The following is a 20,612-nucleotide window of genomic DNA, read 5'->3' as shown; positions in this document are numbered from 1 at the left end:
TAGGCTGTCTTCTAAAGCTTTAGCTGTAGGCTGTAGTCTAAAGTTTTAGCTGTAGGCTGTCGTCTAAAGGTTTACCTGTAGGCTGTCGTCTAAGGGTTTACCTGTAGACTGTCGTCTAAGGGTTTACCTGTAGGCTGTCGTCTAAGGGTTTACCTGTAGGCTGTCGTCTAAGGGTTTACCAGTTGGCTGTCTTCTAAAGCTTTAGCTATAGGCTGTAGTCTAAAGTTTTAGCTGTAGGCTGTCGTCTAAGGGTTAAAAGGGAAATAATGGAAACTGCGTTTGACGTAACAGAAAATATTTAAGACACACAATAGCGTCAGGAGGATACAAAAAACATGAAGCTTTCACTTTTGTACTAAAATATATATTTATATGAAAAAAGTTGTATACATATATACACATTAAAATTTGACACCAAGCTTATATTAAGACTATATTGGGTAACAAGGGTCTTCAGGACACAGATTTGAGAGTAAGCCTTCAGCGGCTCCATGTACGGGATAAGTCTCTCTTCTTAGTGGATGAAGTTCAAGTATGTTTATTGAGACAAGAAAAAAATACATCTCAAAGGGATAGAGTAGCTTAGGCTATTTCTACCCTCCTAAGTGGGTGAATTCTGCACATTAACAACCAGATTCAACCCATCATCAACCAAATGAAGATTGGCCAACAACATTGGCCAACTTCTCAATAATCCAGCACATGCCGGATTATTGAATCCGCCGGATTATTGAATCCGGCGGATTCAATCATAGTCAGCCGCCCTCTGACTATGAATATAAAGTTTTATACTCACGTCTTACAGCTTATTCAAACTTTTCTCAAACACACTTTTACTTACTCTATACATTTCGAAAAATAACAGCTCTCTAAAGGCTTTACCCACCTGCTGTGAGTACAAATAATGGCCAGGGAAATCAAAACACCTAGCCTAACCTTCCCTAGGTCTAACTTTACACAAAACTAAAATAATAACAATGAATAATACAATGAATAATACAATGAATATAATACAATAAATCGCCGTGGAACAAGATGATCACGTTAGACAAGTTGAAGCCTCGTCTCATGTGCAGACTGCTAGGCAGCCTCAGTCACTAGCTTCAGAATCAGCGCTTTTCTATAGCGATGAAAATTAGAGGTATTAGCCGACTGTCTCCTTTGTTAGAGTCGTTCTGAATGGCTCTGATTTCGCGATGTCTGTCGCGGCGATGATCAGGACCGCGATACTTCCCAGTGCGATGCCCTAAGGACTGGGTGTGGCCGACATTGCTCCATATCAACATCAGCGACGCCGTCAGTAACATCACTAACATCACACTTGTAAAGCTGCGCATCGCAAATACTGAAACATTTAATAAACTCGCGTTACAGATGAAAAATAGCGGATAGGAGAGTTCATTTAGAATGTCATCAGCTGATCAACATGTTCCCGAACGTCTAAGATTAATCCGTTTATGGTGGATATTTTTTTTTGGAGAGTAAAGAGGATGGAGAAGCTCAAGAAAAAAGTTTAGAAGTGTAAAATATAGTTTGGATAGTGTCTTTAATACATTACATCAGCTCCTCTGGACCGGATTCACTGTAAGTGTACAGCAAACATGCAATAATATTATTCAAATACACCAGGAAATCACAATAGCGCTTTATATCAATGAGAAAATGGCTGCCATGCACATAAACCGTTTTCAGTCTCTCGCTCTGTTCCAGCGATGGTCTTAATATTATTACTGTGAAGACGAGGAGATGCAACACAAAACACCTTGCAAATTGCATGTTGTTAGACGAGACTTACATTGACTGTGAGCCTGGACTGCCTCCCTGGTCGTAGTCGTAATGTTGGAGACGGGCTGCGGGAGCTGCTATATACCCTTGTGGCCAGCTATAGGCCGCGGGCAAGGGCGTCTGTGACTCAGACGTAGGAGAGGACAGCACCAAGCGCGGGAGAGAGAGGGTAGAGGGCAGCAGCATGTGAGGGAGAGAGGGGGGGAGAGGGTGTATTCACTTAGTTGTACTCATCTAGTTCTGCTTGCGGGGGTTGAGCTCTGGCTCTTTGGTCTTGCCTCTCAACAGTCACTCTACTGGTAATTACCTAGGTGTAGTTACAGGATGAGAGCTACGCTCGTCGTGTCCCGTCTTCCCAGCACTCTTTGTCATATAACGCTTTGAAACTACTGACGGTCTTGGCCTCCACCACCTTCTCACCTAACTAGTTCCAACTGTCTACCACTCTGTTTGTGAAAGTGAATTTTCTTATATTTCTTCGGCATCTGTGTTTAGCTAGTTTAAATCTATGACCTCTTGTTCTTAAAGTTCCAGGTCTCAGGAAATCTTCCCTATCGATTTTATCAATTCCTGTTACTATTTTGTATGTAGTGATCATATCACCTCTTTTTCTTGTCTTCTAGTTTTGGCATTTTTAATGCCTCTAACATCTGCTCATAGCTCTTGCCCTTCAGTTCTGGGAGCCACTTTGTAGCATGTCTTTGCACCTTTTCCAGTTTGTTGATGTGCTTCTTAAGATATGGGCACCACACAACTGCTGCATATTCTAGCTTTGGCCTAACAAAAGTCGTGAACAATTTCTTTAGTATATCGCCTTCCATGTATTTAAAAGCAATTCTGAAGTTAGAAAGCGTGGCATAGGCTCCTCGCACAATATTCTTTATGTGGTCCTCAGGTGATAATTTTCTATCTGGAACCACCCCTAGATCTCTTTCTTTATCAGAATTCTTTAAAGATTTCTCACATAATATATAGGTTGTGTGGGGTCTATGTTCTCCTATTCCACATTCCATATGTGAATCTGGTGTACAGATTCCTGAGTTTCTCGAGCTCTATCATATCTACAGTTGAAACTGTGTATGGAGTCAGCCTCCACTACGTCACTTCCTAATGCATTCCATTTACTAACTACTCTGACACTGAAAAAGTTCTTTCTAATGTCTCTGTGGCTCAGTTGGGTACTCAGCTTCCACCTGTGTCCCCTTGTGCGTGTACCACCCGTGTTAAATAATCCATCCTGTCCACCCTGTCAATTCCCCTAAGTGTAGTTCACTCAGCCTTTCCTCGTAACTCATTCCTCTTATTGCCCGAAACGCATTGCGTAATAGTGGCTTTAGGCATTGTATGTACTAGCTCTATCTATATATCAATCCATTAATGTAACATCACTTGTATGTATATACCTTACCTGAATAAACATCTGAATCTGAATCTGAATCTGAATCTTATTTCTGGGACTAGCCTAGTCACATATCTCTGAACTTTTTCCAGCTTCGTCATGTGCTTGACAAGGTACGGGCTCCATACTGGGGCCGCATACTCCAGGATTGGTCTTACATATGTGGTATACAAGGTTCTGAATGATTCCTTACTCAGGTTTCTGAAGGCAGTTCTGATGTTAGCCAGCCTCGCATATGCCGCTGATGTTATTCTTTTGATGTGGGCTTCAGGAGACAGGTTTGGCGTGATATCAACTCTTAGATCTTTCTCTCTGTCCGTTTCCTGATGGACTTCATCTCCCATTCGGTACCCAGTACTCACCTAGTTGTGTTTGTGGGGGTTGAGCTCTGGCTCTTTGGTCCCGCCTCTCAACTGTCAATCAACAGGTGTACAGGTTCCTGAGCCTACTGGTCTCTATCATATCTACACTTGAAACTGTGTATGGAGTCAGCCTCCACCACATCACTTCCTAATGTTGACCAGACCACACACTAGAAATTGAAGAGACGACGACGTTTCGGTCCGTCCTGGACCATTCTCAAGTCGATTGTGATTCGATTACTTCAGCCACGTTATTGTGACTCATCGCCTTCACTTCCTAATGCATTCCATTTGTTAACTATGACACTGAAAAAATTCTTTCTAACGTCTCTGTGGATCATCTGGGTACTCAGTTTCCACCTGAGTACTCCATTCCATCCGTTAACTACTCTGACACTGAAAAAATTCTTTCTAATGTCTCTGTGGCTCATTTGGGTACTAAGTTTCCACCTGTGTCCCCTTGTTCGTGTCCCACCCGTGCTGAAGAGATTGTCTTTGTCCACCCTGTCAATTCCCCTGAGAATTTTGTAGGTGGTGATCATGTCTGATAATGTAAATGTAACATAAATGTAGTGGTGATGTGATTGTTTATGACCAAGTACAAAACTATTACATTTCTGGGAAATTTGAAACAGAATGTCAAACTTTGCTAATTAAGCAACGGAATATGGACAGCCTGCGTTAAGCTACGCGACTTACATATATGTGTGACATAAATAAATGATAATCAAACGCAATTTGTCTGCCAATGAAGGCAGACAAATTAGCAGTTTGTATTCATGGTACAAAAGAACAGGCAACAAATTAAGATTATAAGAATATGATAAAAACCAAATACAAAAATGGCGAATGAAAATTGGTACAGAATCTGAACAAATTGTTTGTTTAGGCTGGTTTCTAAGGGTTAAAGTGTAGGCTGTCGTCTAAGGGTTTAGCTGTAGGCTGTCGTCTAAAGGTTTAGCTGTAGGCTGTCGTCTAAGGGTTTAGCTGTAGTCTGTCTTCTAAAGGTTTAGCTGTAGGCTGTCGTCTAAGGGTTTAGCTGTAGTCTGTCTTCTAAGGGTTAAAATGTAGGCTTTCGTCTAAAGGTTTAGCTGTAGGCTGTCGTCTAAGGGTTTAGCTGTAGGCTGTTGTCTAAGGGTTTAGCTGTAGGCTGTCGTCTAAGGGTTTAGCTGTAGGCTGTCGTCTAAGGGTTTAGCTGTAGGCTGTCGTCTAAGGGTTTAGCTGTAGGCTGTCGTCTAAGGGTTAAAAGGGAAATAATGGAAACTGTGCTTGACGTAACAGAAAATTTTAAGACACACAATAGCGTCAGGAGGATACGAAAAACATGAATCTTTCAGTTTTGTACTAAAATATATATTTATATGAAAACGTTGGATATATATATATATATATATATATATATATATATATACATGAAAACTTTATACAAAGCTTATATTAAGACTATATTGGGTAAGAAAGGTCTACAGGACACAGCTTTGAGAGAAAGCCTCAGACTCTTCAATTATGAATAGTGTTCCACTATAGACACAAATCTTGTAGCTTATTAAAACTTTTCTCAAACTCAGTTTTACTCACTTTCTACTTTTCGAAAAATAACACCTCTCTAAAGGCTTTACCCACCTACTGTGAGTTCAAATAATGGCCAGGGAAGTCAAAACACCTAGCCTAACCTTCCCTAGGTTTAACTTTTCACAAAACTATAATATATATTAATTTATATCTGAGTAAATCACGTTTTTTAATACCGTTTTTTAGAATTTATGAAGATGTCTTTGGGTTTGGGTCGCAGCTTGGAGCAGCATAGCCTAAATTTGAGTTGAAATAATTCACCCAAGTTTTGTAAATACAATAAAAAATGGTTCTAACCTATAGGCCTACTTGTACACAAAAGCTACGAGTGATTAGTGCTGTATAAAAATATAAATATATTGTAATCACTGTAATCAGATCCTTTATAGCTTTTAAAATGGTGTGAAAATAAAAATTTGATTTATGGAAATATCATATAGAAAAAGTTATTACGGTGACTTTGGGTTTGGCCGCAGCTTGGGTGAACACAGGTTTAAGGATAAAGTTACCACCATCCCACCAAACACACACCGAAACTACGACGTTGGTACAACGTTCGAGCAAGTTTTAACACCTCCTAACCAGTTATAACAACCAATATAGCAAGTTGTAACAACGTTCTAATACGTCATAAACACGTTAAGCCAAGATGTAACAACTTTATTTCAAGTTGTAACAAGCGGAAAATAGAGACAGTTTCGGTTTGTGTTTCCAGGGATGTAACTATTGTATCTACTTAATCTATTAGTTAAGAATACAATATTCTTGTTAGCGTTAAGAAGTGCTGAACACTTGGGTGATGTGGGCGACGCCCGCAGTGTTCCGATGTAAGGAAGCCGCTGTTTACCTGGTTGATACCTGGTTGATGGGGTTCTGGGAGTTCGTCTACTCCCCAAGCCCGGCCCGAGGCCAGGCTCGACTTGTGAGAGTTTGGTCCACCAGGCTGTTGCTTGGAGCGGCCCGCAGGCCCACATACCCACCACAGCCCGGTTGGTCCGGCACTCCTTGGAGGAATAAATCTAGTTTCCTCTTGAAAATGTCCACGGTTGTTCCGGCAATATTTCTTATGCTCGCTGGGAGGACGTTGAACAACCGCGGACCTCTGATGTTTATACAGTGTTCTCTGATTATGCCTATGGCACCTCTGCTCTTCATTGGTTCTATTCTACATTTTCTTCCATGTTTGCAGCGATGTTTTGTCCAAGAGGATGAATATCTGGTAAAGTTTGCGTCGTATTCATCATGTATGTTGAGGCCGAGGTGTGTGTGGGGTAGATAAAGCCATCACTGTGGAACAAGATCACATTAGGCATGTTGAAGCCTCTTGTCTAATGCGCGGACAGCTAGGCGGCCTCCGTCAGTAGCTTCAGAATCAACGCTTTTCTATTGAGCTGACAATTAGAGACACTAGCTGGCTGTCTCCTTCGATGAAGTCGTTGGGAATGGCTCTGATGGCTCGTTGTCTGTTGCGGCGTTGGTGGGGGCCGCGGTACTTCCTGGTGCGACGCCCCCCCAAGAACTGGGCGTGGCCGACATTGCTCCACATCAACATCAGCGACGCCGTCAGTAACATCACCAACATCACACTTGTAAAGCTGCGCATTTCGAACACTGTAACATTAAAAAGACTCGTGTTACAGATGGAAAACTGTGGAGAGAAGAGTTCATTTGTCTACGGCTGATTTACATGTTCCCAAACGTCTAATATTAATTTAGTTTGGATAGTGTCTTTAATACATCAGCTCCTCTAGACCGGATTCACTGTAAGTGTACAGCAAACATATAATATTATTATTTAAGTACATCAGGAAATCACAATAGCGCTTTATATCAATGAGAAAATTGCTGCCATTCACATAGACCGCTGTCAGTCCGTCCTGCTCCAGCGATGGTCTTAATATTATTACTGTGAAGACGAGGAGATGCAACACAAAACACCTTGCAAATTGCATGTTGTTAGACGAGACTTACATTGACTGTGAGCCTGGACTGCCTCCCTGGTCGTAGTCGTAATGTTGGAGACGGGCTGCGGGCGCTGCTATATACCCTTGTGGCCAGCTATAGGCCGCGGGCAAGGGCGTCTGTGACTCAGACGTAGGAGAGGACAGCACCAAGCGTGGGAGAGAGAGGGTAGAGGGCGGCGGCATGTGTCGGAGAGAGGGAGGGAGAGAAGAAGTAGGCGTGTTGAGAGACCTAAGGAGGAAAGACAAAAACGTTATAGAATACAAATGGTGTGTACCTGAACTGCCGGCGTCAACTGTCCACGTGAGTGTCTGTGTGTATGACACACTGGTGCTTCTGCGTCTCGCTTCCCGCCCTTCACCTCTTGTGGAATACCCGTCACAACGACACCTCAGAGATTACCACTTAACGGGCTATTCATGCCCGTGTCACCTCTCGGGTGGCTTAATCTTTATCAATCAATCAATCACCTCTGAAGCACACCATTTGGTCACCATTTGGTCCGGGAGACATCTCCCGTCACGCAGGGTGCAGTTGCGCCTCCACAGATCTCCAGTATCATCTTTTGATACTGGTAATGGCTCAAAAGGGCCACCACTTACGGGCTATTCATGCCCGTGCCACCTCTTGGGTGGCTTAATCTTCATTCATCTCTGAAGCAGCTCTCAATATACCTTCACAGGGTCACAAAGCATAAAGGAATACACAATATTGTTAACATAAAATTATTTACAAGATATACCAGGAAAAATAATAGAAACTTAACGAAGTTTCAGTTAAATCTCTTTGATTTGTCTGCCAGTTTTGACCGTTATTTTCAAAAAGGAAAGTTTAAAATTCCGAAGGAGAAGCACAGAGTAAAAATTTAATTTGTATTTGTATGTTAAGGGTCTAGCCCAAGGGATGGAACTTCTATCAAGCCGGTGAAACTTAAGCTCCTGGGCCCCTAATCTCGGAGAGGGTCCTAGATGGGATTATAGTCCACAATGCTTCAAAATTTTGGGTCTATGCCTCATTTAATCAAAATTTAGGATGTAGTCGTTAATTTTATTACAAAATCATAGTGGAACAACCCCACTGTGGTGGAACATGGTGGAACATGACACTTCAACCTTCCGGGGCCCCACAAAATATAGATCTGCCACTTTCTGGCCCCAAACACACCTTAAAAACAATATGAGCCACGTCAACACATACGTCATAGAACATGAGAAGTGGGACTCCAATCATCAACTTTGCCGTCATTGTAGATCAGAGTTTTAAATGATTGTCCAATCTTAAGTAGATTGTTCTCCTATTTCTCCTCTGTGACTTACTGATACAGCACTTAGCTTTGTGTTGTGGTGGTACAGTGGTACAGCACTTAGCTTCATATCCGCTGTGAGAGGTTAAGACTGGTCTCAAACAGCGGAAAACTCAACCTGTCTAAGGGTCAGGTTCTGTAAGGTAAGCTTTACCCATGTGCTCTCAGATGAGGTGATTAAAGTATCGTGAAACATTACCCATGTATCTAACGATGCAATTCGAACATTTAGACAGGAGGAGCGAGGTGTTGTAAGATGGTAAGCCCCTTGTGGGGCAGTATTTGAGACAGTTAGGCAAGTCCCAGTTGTGTCTGGGTACAAGTGACAGGATGAACTACCCACCGGGTTTTCTTCCTATTGGGGAGTGTTGTACATGCTGCTATGGCGGTGTGTCCACTCACAGGATGAGTGACGCTGCCCAATACTGTCACTATGGCGGTGTGTCCATTCACAGGATGAGTGGCGCTGCCCAATACTGTCACTATGGCGGTGTGTCCACTCACAGGATGAGTGGCGCTGCCCAATACTGTCACTATGGCGGTGTGTCCACTCACAGGATGAGTGGCGCTGCCCAATACTGTCACTATGGCGGTGTGTCCACTCACAGGATGAGTGGCGCTGCCCAATACTGCCACTATGGCGGTGTGTCCACTCACAGGATGAGTGACGCTGCCCAATACTGTCACTATGGCGGTGTGTCCACTCACAGGATGAGTGGCGCTGCCCAATACTGTCACTATGGCGGTGTGTCCACTCACAGGATGAGTGGCGCTGCCCAATACTGCCACTATGGCGGTGTGTCCACTCACAGGATGAGTGACGCTGCCCAATACTGTCACTATGGCGGTGTGTCCACTCACAGGATGAGTGGCGCTGGCCAATACTGTCACTATGGCGGTGTGTCCACTCACAGGATGAGTGGCGCTGGCCAATACTGTCACTATGGCGGTGTGTCCACTCACAGGATGAGTGACGCTGCCCAATACTGCCACTATGGCGGTGTGTCCACTCACAGGATGAGTGGCGCTGCCCAATACTGTCACTATGGCGGTGTGTCCACTCACAGGATGAGTGACGCTGCCCAATACTGTCACTATGGCGGTGTGTCCACTCACAGGATGAGTGGCGCTGCCCAATACTGTCACTATGGCGGTGTGTCCACTCACAGGATGAGTGACGCTGTCCAATACTGTCACTATGGCGGTGTGTTCACTCACAGGATGAGTGGCGCTGCCCAATACTGTCACTATGGCGGTGTGTCCACTCACAGGATGAGTGACGCTGCCCAATACTGTCACTATGGCGGTGTGTCCACTCACAGGATGAGTGGCGCTGCCCAATACTGTCACTATGGCGGTGTGTCCACTCACAGGATGAGTGACGCTGTCCAATACTGTCACTATGGCGGTGTGTCCACTCACAGGATGAGTGACGCTGTCCAATACTGTCACTATGGCGGTGTGTTCACTCACAGGATGAGTGACGCTGTCCAATACTGTCACTATGGTGGTGTGTCCACTCACAGGATGAGTGGCGCTGCCCAATACTGTCACTATGGCGGTGTGTCCACTCACAGGATGAGTGACGCTGCCCAGAACTGTGAAAAAGTTTGGCGACTGGTGAAAAAAATATATTTTTCAAAATTCCTTTAAATTGTATAAAATAATTTGATTGGAAAAGCATTTTATGTAAAAAAAAAATAAAAACTCGAGCAAGAAAAAATTTCTCAACATCAAATAATTTATCGTAACAAAGTTTGAAAGTTAATAAAGTGAATCAAAACAAATTGAATAAAGTTATAATTGTATTGAGGTTAAATAAAAAAATAGTAGATAAAGGCAGCCTAATCCGGTGAGTATCGGATTACGATAGACAAAAGTAGATATTTGACCGATAATATTGGTAGTTAATAAGTCAATACTAGTTTTGATCTTAGCTCAAGTTTAAGTATGTTTATTGAGACAATAAGGAAATACATACCAAAGGGATAGAGTAGTTTAGGCTATTTCTACCCTCCAAATAGATTTTAGCTCGTAATTTCATGAATCACATTTTAAGGGGATGAGTATAGGGGTGAGTGTAGTTTGGAGGGGGGGGGGGTTGTAATGGGGGGGGGAGAAGAGGGTGTTGTTGATTGGTAATTATGTTGAATTGTAATTAAGAAGCAATAAGAAGCTTATCTTAACATACTAAGAAGGTTAGGTGAGGTCGGTGTTTGCTATGAAGCTTTTCAAGGTAAAGTAAAATATTCACAATTAGTATGTCACGTATGCGCTTATTAAATAAGCCAATATTGACTATAAGCAAGAACGGGTTGCATGGAGTTGTGGTTGGTAGTGGGGTTTGGACCCCTGGAAACACAAACCGAAACTATCTATTTCCCGCTTGTTACAACTTGTAATAAAGTTGTTACATCTTGACTTAACGTGTTTATGACGTATTAGAACGTTGTTACAACTTGTAATAAAGTTGTTAAATCTTGGTTTAACGTGTTTATGACGTATTAGAACGTTGTTACAACTTGTAATAAAGTTGTTACATCTTGGCTTAACGTGTTTATGACGTATTAGAACGTTGTTACAACTTGTAATAAAGTTGTTACATCTTGGCTTAACGTGTTTATGACGTATTAGAACGTTGTTACAACTTGTAATAAAGTTGTTACATCTTGACTTAACGTGTTTATGACGTATTAGAACGTTGTTACAACTTGTAATAAAGTTGTTACATCTTGACTTAACGTGTTTATGACGTATTAGAACGTTGTTAAAACTTGCTATATTGGTTGTTATAACTGGTTAGATGTTAAAACTTGTTCGAACGTTGTACCAACGTCGTAGTTTCGGTGTGTGTTTAGCGGGGAGGGAGTGCTATTCGCTAGATGTAAACATTGTCGGCCACGCCATTAACACGTGAAGATCTGCGCTGCGCAGCCAAGGGAATATGACCTTTATTGCGGGCCCTGATGAGATGCATTCACCTGGTTGTGCTTGCCAGGGGGGTTGAGCTCTGGCTCTTGGGGCCCGGCTTGTGTCCTTACGCTGGTTGAGTGGATAGCGCTCGATAGGTCGTAGTTCTGAAGGTTCGATTCCCGGTGGAGGGGGGAAATAAATGGGTAGAGTTTCTTTCACGCTGATGCACGTGTTCACCTAGCAGTAAATCGGTACCTGGGAGTTAGACAGCTGCTACGGGCTGCTTCCTGGGATGGGGGGGTGTAGCAAAAAGGAGGCCTGGTTGAGGACCGGGCCGCGGGGACGCTAAGCCCCGGAAAAACCTCAAGGTAGCTATGGTTTGGTCACCATACCAGATGTTGTTATAGATTCCAATATCCAAGTAGCACGGGCTATGGTGAGCCCGTAACTTACCTGGCACAGGAGCGGTTTCTTGAGATGATTTCGGGGCTTTAGTGTCAACGCGGCCCGGTCCTCGACCAGGCCTCCACCCCCAGGAAGCAGCCCGTGACAGCTGACTAACACCCAGGTACCTATTTTACTGCTAGGTAACAGGGGGCATAGGGTGAAAGAAACTCTGCCCGTTGTTTCTCGCCGGCGCCTGGGATCGAACCCAGGACCACAGGATCACAAATCCAGCGTGCTGTCCGCTCGGCCGACCAGCGGTGCCCATACCAGTATTGTTATAGATTCATCTACCTGGAGCAAGTTCCAAGTAGCACGGGCTATGGTGAGCCCGTAACTTACCCGGCACAGGAGCGGGGCAAGTAGCACGGGCTATGGCAAACCCGTAACTTACCTGGCACAGGAGCGCTGCCCATGCCAGTGTCTTGGTTTCTCGGAACGTAGCACTGATTCTACCCTGCCCTGTCCACGTGCTTGTCCACGTGCTTGCCCGTCGTGCCCTGCCCTGCCTTACCCACGTACGGCACGTAAGCTCACGTGGTCTGCTTCTATAACAGAGAGAATAACATTTCTTCCTCATGCAAATACGACCTCTCTCTCTCTCTCGCTTGAATATTAAAAAATAGAGAGAGAGATATTTTCGTCTCAGCGCCCCGCCATGATCTCTTTCATCTCGATTTCACCAAGAGCTGCGATCAGGGTTCGAATCTACACCCAGGGTGTTCCCAGGCTCGTTCTAGTCGGCCATGACACGGTTATCTTGAGGTTATCTTGAGATGATTTCGGGGCTTTAGTGTCCCTGCGGCCCGGTCCTCGACCAGGCCTCCACCCCCAGGAAGCAGCCCGTGACAGCTGACTAACACCCAGGTACCTATTTACTGCTAGGTAACAGGGGCATAGGGTGAAAGAAACTCTGCCCATAGTTTCTCGCCGGCGCCCGGGATCGAACCCGGGACCACAGGATCACAAGTCCTCTGTGCTGTCCGCTCGGCTCCCGGTAAAAAGGTTCATATATTCAATCCCACATCAAAGCTCTTGTGAATTTGTTCATTGGCATCGTGATTTCTCTGTTGGCTTGGAAATTGATGTCGCCAGAGGCTACAGTTCAGGTTCGGCGCCCGGTCAATCCTCCCCCAGTCAGGATACGAACCCAGGCCAAAGCGCTGGCTAAGGGCAGGGCGAATGGCTTACCACTGCGCCACTGGAGTCTGCTGTGTTTTTTCATGAGGCTTTTGTAGGTCGAATTCCTTCCACCTGAAGGCTTGGGGGAGTTTAGAAATAGCCTAAGCTGCCCTATCCCCTTGAAATGCATTTATCGTTTCAGTAAACATACTTGAACTCGAGGGCATGTGTACTAGGCACTTACACACACTTAGACACACTTACACGACCGTAAGTGAGTGTGTACCATGTGCTAAGTTTATCCTTCTGTCTTTATTATCCTTTTGTAATTAGGATAAGAGATTATCCTAATCTGTAACAGATTATCCTTAATTTGATCCTTCTGTAACAGGCTACAACAATTCAGTAAATTCAAAGTTATGGGGATTATTTCATTATATATCTTGGATTCACGGGCTCACCATAGCCCGTGCTACTTGGAACTTTCTGTTCCAGGTAGCCAATCTTTAACAACAACAATGTCTTGGATTAAATTGAGGTTCACAGCTGCATGTGATGTCTCAGAGCCATATACTGAGATATGTCTCAGAGCCATATACTGAGATATGTCTCAGAGCCCATACACTGAGATATGTCTCAGAGCCATATACTGAGATATGTCTCAGGGCCATATACTGAGATATGTCTCAGGGCCATATACTGAGATATGTCTCAGAGCCATATACTGAGATATGTCTCAGAGCCATACACTGAGATATGTCTCAGGGCCATATACTGAGATATGTCTCAGAGCCATATACTGAGATATGTCTCAGAGCCATATACTGAGGCATGTCTCAGAGCCATATACTGAGATATGTCTCAGAGCCATATACTGAGATATGTCTCAGACCTATATACTGAGATATGTCTCAGACCCATACACTGAGATATGTCTCAGAGCCATACACTGAGATATGTCTCAGACCTATATACTGAGATATGTCTCAGACCCCATACACTGAGATATGTCTCAGATCCATACATTGAGATATGTCTCAGACCTATATACTGAGATATGTCTCAGACCCATACACTGAGATATGTCTCAGACCCATACACTGAGATATGTCTCAGACCTATATACTGAGATATGTCTCAGACCCATACACTGAGATATGTCTCAGAGCCATACACTGAGATATGTCTCAGACCCATACACTGAGATATGTCTCAGACCTATATACTGAGATATGTCTCAGACCCATACACTGAGATATGTCTCAGACCCCATACACTGAGATATGTCTCAGACCCATACACTGAGATATGTCTCAGATCCATACATTGAGATATGTCTCAGACCCATACATTGAGATATGTCTCAGAGCCCATACACTGAGATATGTCTCAGATCCATACATTGAGATATGTCTCAGACCCATACATTGAGATATGTCTCAGAGCCCATACACTGAGATATGTCTCAGATCCATACATTGAGATATGTCTCAGACCCATACATTGAGATATGTCTCAGAGCCCATACACTGAGATATGTCTCAGATCCATACATTGAGATATGTCTCAGACCCATATACTGAGAGATGTCTCAGCCCCATATCCTGAGAGATGTCTCAGACCCATATACTGAGAGATGTCTCAGACCCCATACACTGAGATGTCTCAGACCCATATACTGAGAGATGTCTCAGCCCCATATACTGAGAGATGTCTCAGACCCATATACTGAGAGATGTCTCAGACCCATATACTGAGAGATGTCTCAGACCCATATACTGAGATATGTCTCAGACCCATACACTGAGATATGTCTCAGACCCATATACTGAGAGATGTCTCAGACCCCATACACTACCATTCTTAAAATATCTCAGGTTTCGAACCTAATAATAGACTTAACCTTGAGGTGACTGACGAAATATGTCCTTGGACCAGACCTTTATGGTTCGTAGTCTGGTCAACCAGGCTGTTAGACGCTGCTGCTTACAGCTCAATGTATATATCATAGCTCGGTTAATCATGAATCCTTTCGGGGTATTTAGGAAGTTCTCTTTTGACTACAGAGAGAGGTGGTTGGGCAGTTATAAATCTTATGTGTAGAGAGAGAGTGTTGATATGTCTTGGGGTACCTTAATTGAATTTTTGTGCACTTCCTGCCATACCTTTTGTACTTATAAGGAGTTATTTCCGTGTGCAGATCTGGGGCCAGATTCACGAAGCAGTTACGCAAGCACTTACGAACCTGGGGCCAGATTCACGAAGCAGTTACGCAAGCACTTACGAACCTGGGGACCAGAATCACGAAGCAGTTACGCAAGCACTTACGAACCTGGGGCCAGATTCACGAAGCAGTTACGCAAGTACTTACGAACCTGGGGACCAGAATCACGAAGCAGTTACGCAAGCACTTACGAACCTGGGGCCAGATTCACGAAGTCTGAGTCTGTGTATGGCTACTGCAATGTCTCTGGATATCTTTATGTCAGGCTTGAAAGAGGAGTAACCAGTGGCTTGTTCGTACCATATCGCAGTGGATCTTCCTTCCGCTACTTTGGCTCTGTGGCGACTTTTGATAGTTGAGAATATTTTCTTCTTGATTTGCTCCTTAATCTGTGAGAAACTTGGAGGTATTTGAACCTGTACAACAGGCAGGGCAGTGGCAGTTTTTGCTAGTGAGTCTGCCTTGTCATTACCATCTATGTCAATGTGACTTGGTATCCAATTTAGGGTGATTGACAGCCCTAGATTATAGGCTTCTTTTCCTATATGTTGAATTTCTGTGAGGAGTTGTGTATTATCTCTGTGCTGACTGATAACAATGCCTGTAGCGAAGATTTAGAGTCGGTATGAATGATGACATCATGTAAATTATTCTCAATTGTATAGTTATTGCCTCCTTCAGGGCATATAATTCTGTTTGCAATGTTGAGCACCCACTATTCATGCTCCAGTAAGCTTAATGGTTGGTAGTGTAAACTGCTGCCCCAGCAGAACTTGATTAACTGATCCGTCTGTTAAGATGTGAGTCGTTGTGGGTCTAGAGATAGTTTCCATTTGTCGCTCTATTACTTCCTTGAGCCTCTGCGGGTCACATGGTGATTTTTTAACTGGTAATCTTTCAATGATTATCTTTAGATTTGATTCTTCCCATGGAATAGGCTGCCGAAAGTGTTGATATGGCCTATCACCCCCTTTGTTCTTAATGGTCCATTACAGGTCCATTATCTCTAGAATCTTGACCAGATTATCCACTCGGGCGATTGATGATTGATGGAGATTAAGCCACCCAAAAGGTGGCACGGGCATGAATAGCCCGTAAGTGGTGGGACTTTTGAGCCATTACCAGTATCAAGAGCTGATACTGGAGATCTGTGGAGGTGCGACTGCACCCTGCGTGACGGGAGATGTCTCCCCCGTGACGGGAGATGTCTCCCCCGTGTCGGACGATTTACAAACAGGTCCTTAAATACTGCTGGGTGATTAGGGCCCCGGGGGGTTTGCTGGGACAGGTGCCCAGTCAATCCTCCCTGGTAGGTCTGCAGCTCAGACAGATCAGATGACTGAAGATCCCTACTAACTACGACTGCCAGATCTAATTGGCATTCAGATTGTGTCTGCTTACTCTATCATCATTGCGTGATGTCGCTGATGTCTGCTGATGTCTGCTAACTCATCATTACCTAGTCTCCTAGACTCACTACGTTCTTCACCACTAAACTGCATCTGCCCAATCTTTTTCAGTATGAAACCTGGGGGGTATGGGAGTAACATAGGTCAATCGCAGTCGGCCCAAGTGCCATGCTTTAAGATATATCGGCATCTATATCGACACCCATGTCATTTTCGTAAACTGTAATGCAATCGCTGATGTGTGTGCTTCAGAGTTTTAAGGTTTACTCCTGTCATTCACCTGCGATTTTTTATAGTTTACTCAAAAGCAACGAGCATGTATTCATTTGGGTTACAGTATTACATTTTCTGAGAGAGAGAGAGAGAGAGAGAGAGAGAGAGAGAGAGAGAGAGAGAGAGAGAGAGACGAATAACATTATATCATACACAAACCACTAAGCTATTACAACTGTATAACACAAGGAAGGGATATGAGGACAAGGATCTGGGAGGCAGGACAGACGGTAGGAACCCAGGCTTTTGGACCCTTGGGGATCGAACGGCGTCCTGAATGAAGCGAGCCCGTTGCCGTACCAAGCAGTAAACCATATTGAGGGTGACCCACTCAGTTAAGTGCGCTTCCAACGTGACCAGAGGACTAGACACACTTTTGATGTAATAAGGTTTGTAACTCATCATCTATGGACGTTTACCTGAATTTGAATTTGAATTTGAAAGTGGGGGCAACTGTCCACGCCGCCGCCGCGTGATCAGCCGCGCATCGTCTGCTTCCCGCCATGAGTAACTCTTCAGCGGCTTCTCACCGGACTGAATCTTTAAGCGCGTACTGCGTACTGAGCGCGCGCACGTACTGCGTATTTCCCATTATTACGACTGAATATTCATTTTTGAAACTTAGCCGGATGCTGAACTCTGAGAACGGTTGGGGCAGACATCCGGCCGTTACCTAATTCCCCGTCTCCACCTAGCGGTAAATAGGTTGCTGGGAGTTAGTCAGCTGTCATGGGTCTGTATCCTGGGGAGGGTCAGTAATTCGACCTTGGAGGGCAACTGGGTACAAGTCTAACATGTATTGTATACATAAACTGCTTGCCTGTTCCTTGGCACAAAGACCTAACCTGATGTAGGGAAGCTGAGGGCCAGATTCACGAAAGCACTTACGCAAACACTTACGAACCTGTACATCTTTTCTCAATCTTTGGCGGCTTTGTTTACAATTATTAAACAGTTAATGAGCTCCGAAGCACCAGGAGGCTGTTTATAACAATAACAACAGTTGATTGGCAAGTTTTCATGCTTGTAAACTGTTTAATAAATGTAACCAAAGCCGTCAAAGATTGAGGAAAGATGGACACATTCGTAAGTGCTTGCGTAACTGCTTTCGTGAATCTAGGCTCTGATTCACACGACCACTAGGATTTCTGCAGCTTCCCATACGTTACGTCAGCTAGGATATGGTCAAGATTGGTTAGACTAGGCTACCTTTCGTCTATGGTTGAGATTGGTTAGACTAGGCTACCTTACGTCTATGGTCAAAATTGGTTAGATTAGGCTACCTTACGTCTATGGTTGAAATTGGTTAGACCAGGCTACCTTACGTCTATGGTTGAAATTGGTTAGACCAGGCTACCTTACGTCTATGGTTGACATTGGTTAGACTAGGCTACCTTACGTCTATGGTCGAAATTGATTAGACTAGGCTACCTTACGTCTATGGTTGAAATTGATTAGACTAGGCTACCTTACGTCTATGGTCGAAATTGATTAGACTAGGCTACCTTACGTCTATGGTTGAAATTGGTTAGACTAGGCTACCTTACGTCTATGGTCGAAATTGATTAGACTAGGCTACCTTACGTCTATGGTTGACATTGGTTAGACTAGGCTACCTTACATCTATGGTTGACATTGGTTAGACTAGGCTACCTTACATCTATGGTTGACATTGGTTAGACTAGGCTACCTTACGTCTATGGTCGAAATTGATTAGACTAGGCTACCTTACGTCTATGGTCGAAATTGATTAGACTAGGCTACCTTACGTCTATGGTTGAAATTGGTTAGACTAGGATTTGTCCTGACAAATCCGGATAGGGCCGGTGCAGCCTGATGTCATCAGAACTACTGCCACAAGTGTGGGATCACGTCGTTAGAGAGAGGCCCACTCAGAGCACACAAAGACCCCTGCCTGATCAACACTCGTAGGACGCAAGAGGTGGATATTCTCACGACCCATTGAGAATATGAGATGTTTAGTCTCACGTACCCTGGCTTTTGTGTGTTTGGGCATGGTGGGTACGTGTGTAGTGCCACGTTCGCCTGCCCACAGGGCCTGGCACCCATAGATGATAATGGCGGCCGGGTTATTGTGCACCCTATACCCCTGTGAGTGGTGGGTTATTGTGCACCCTATACCCCTGTGAGTGGTGGGTTATTGTGCACCCTATACCCCTGTGAGTGGTGGGTTATTGTGCACCCTATACCCCTGTGAGTGGTGGGTTCCATACTCCTGTGAGTGGTGGGTTATTGTGCGCCCTATACCCCTGTGAGTGGTGGGTTATTGTGCGCCCTATACCCCTGTGAGTGGTGGGTTATTGTGCACCCTATACCCCTGTGAGTGGTGGGTTCCATACTCCTGTGAGTGGTGGGTTATTGTGCACCCTATACCCCTGTGAGTGGTGGGTTATTGTGCGCCCTATACCCCTGTGAGTGGTGGGTTATTGTGCACCTCATACTCCTGTGAGTGGTGGGTTATTGTGCACCCCATACTCCTGTGAGTGGTGGGTTATTGTGCACCTCATACTCCTGTGAGTGGTGGTTTATTGTGCACCTCATACTCCTGTGAGTGGTGGGTTATTGTGCACCCTATACCCCTGTGAGTGGTGGTTTATTGTGCACCTCATACTCCTGTGAGTGGTGGGTTATTGTGCACCTCATACTCCTGTGAGTGGTGGGTTATTGTGCGCCCTATACCCCTGTGAGGGGTGGGTTATTGTGCACCTCATACTCCTGTGAGTGGTGGGTTATTGTGCACCTCATACTCCTGTGAGTGGTGGGTTATTGTGCGCCCTATACCCCTGGGAGTGGTGGGTTTATTGTGCGCCCTATACCCCTGTGAGTGGTGGGTTATTGTGCACCTCATACTCCTGTGAGTGATGGGTTATTGTGCACCTCATACTCCTGTGAGTGGTGGGTTATTGTGCGCCCTATACCCCTGTGAGTGGTGGGTTATTGTGCACCTCATACTCCTGTGAGTGGTGGGTTATTGTGCACCTCATACTCCTGTGAGTGGTGGGTTATTGTGCACCCCATACTCCTGTGAGTGGTGGGTTATTGTGGACCCCATACTCCTCCTGTGAGTGGTGGGCTATTGTGGACCCCATACTCCTGTGAGTGGTGGGTTATTGTGCACCTCATACTCCTGTGAGTGGTGGGTTATTGTGCACCCCATACTCCTGTGAGTGGTGGGTTATTGTGCACCTCATACTCCTGTGAGTGGTAGTTTATTGTGCACCCCATACTCCTGTGAGTGGTAGTTTATTGTGCACCCCATACTCCTGTGAGTGGTAGTTTATTGTGCACCTCATACTCCTGTGAGTGGTGGTTTATTGTGGACCCCATACTCCTGTGAGTGGTGGTTTATTGTGCACCCCATACTCCTGTGAGTGGTAGTTTATTGTGCACCCCATACTCCTCCTGTGAGTGGTGGGTTATTGTGCACCCCATACTCCTCCTGTGAGTGGTGGGTTATTGTGCACCCCATACTCCTCCTGTGAGTGGTGGGTTATTGTGCACCCCATACTCCTGTGAGTGTTAGTTTATTGTGCACCCCATACTCCTCCTGTGAGTGGTGGGTTATTGTGCACCCCATACTTATCCTGTGAGCTCCATACCCTCTATCCTTTGATATCTCAATTGAGTTAGCTGCGAATTTGTACAACTTTTCATTCATGAATGAATGAAAAGTTGTAATGAAAAAGTTGAATGAAAAAAAAATCATAAATGATGTTTACTTTGAAAATCAATTTGTTTTCACTTTGTTAAACCCTCTTAAGTGTTTTATAAGTGTATCATATCCCTTGCGGGACAGAAATGATTGGGCACGTTTCCTTTCACC

The 20,612-nt window shown here is 44.6% G+C and overlaps 2 long non-coding RNA genes across 2 annotated transcripts; both read right to left on the bottom strand.

The window, feature by feature from the left end:
• Positions 1–342: 342 nt before the first annotated feature.
• On the bottom strand, positions 343–3,740 carry LOC123772970 (uncharacterized). Its single transcript, XR_006774728.2, has 2 exons — positions 1,796–3,740; positions 343–1,345 (listed from the first exon to the last, which is right to left on the bottom strand). It is a non-coding gene; the product is annotated as an uncharacterized lncRNA (long non-coding RNA).
• Positions 3,741–4,877: 1,137 nt separating this feature from the next.
• LOC123772969 (uncharacterized) lies at positions 4,878–7,619 on the bottom strand. The gene is made up of 2 exons (XR_011228180.1): positions 7,090–7,619; positions 4,878–6,729 (listed from the first exon to the last, which is right to left on the bottom strand). It is a non-coding gene; the product is annotated as an uncharacterized lncRNA (long non-coding RNA).
• Between the last annotated feature and the right edge of the window lie 12,993 nt (positions 7,620–20,612).

This window comes from Procambarus clarkii, chromosome 12 (genome assembly GCF_040958095.1).
Source record: "Procambarus clarkii isolate CNS0578487 chromosome 12, FALCON_Pclarkii_2.0, whole genome shotgun sequence".
Taxonomy (NCBI): domain Eukaryota; kingdom Metazoa; phylum Arthropoda; class Malacostraca; order Decapoda; family Cambaridae; genus Procambarus; species Procambarus clarkii.
Note: the sequence above shows the minus strand (reverse complement) of the source record. Positions and strands in the feature narration are given on the sequence as shown.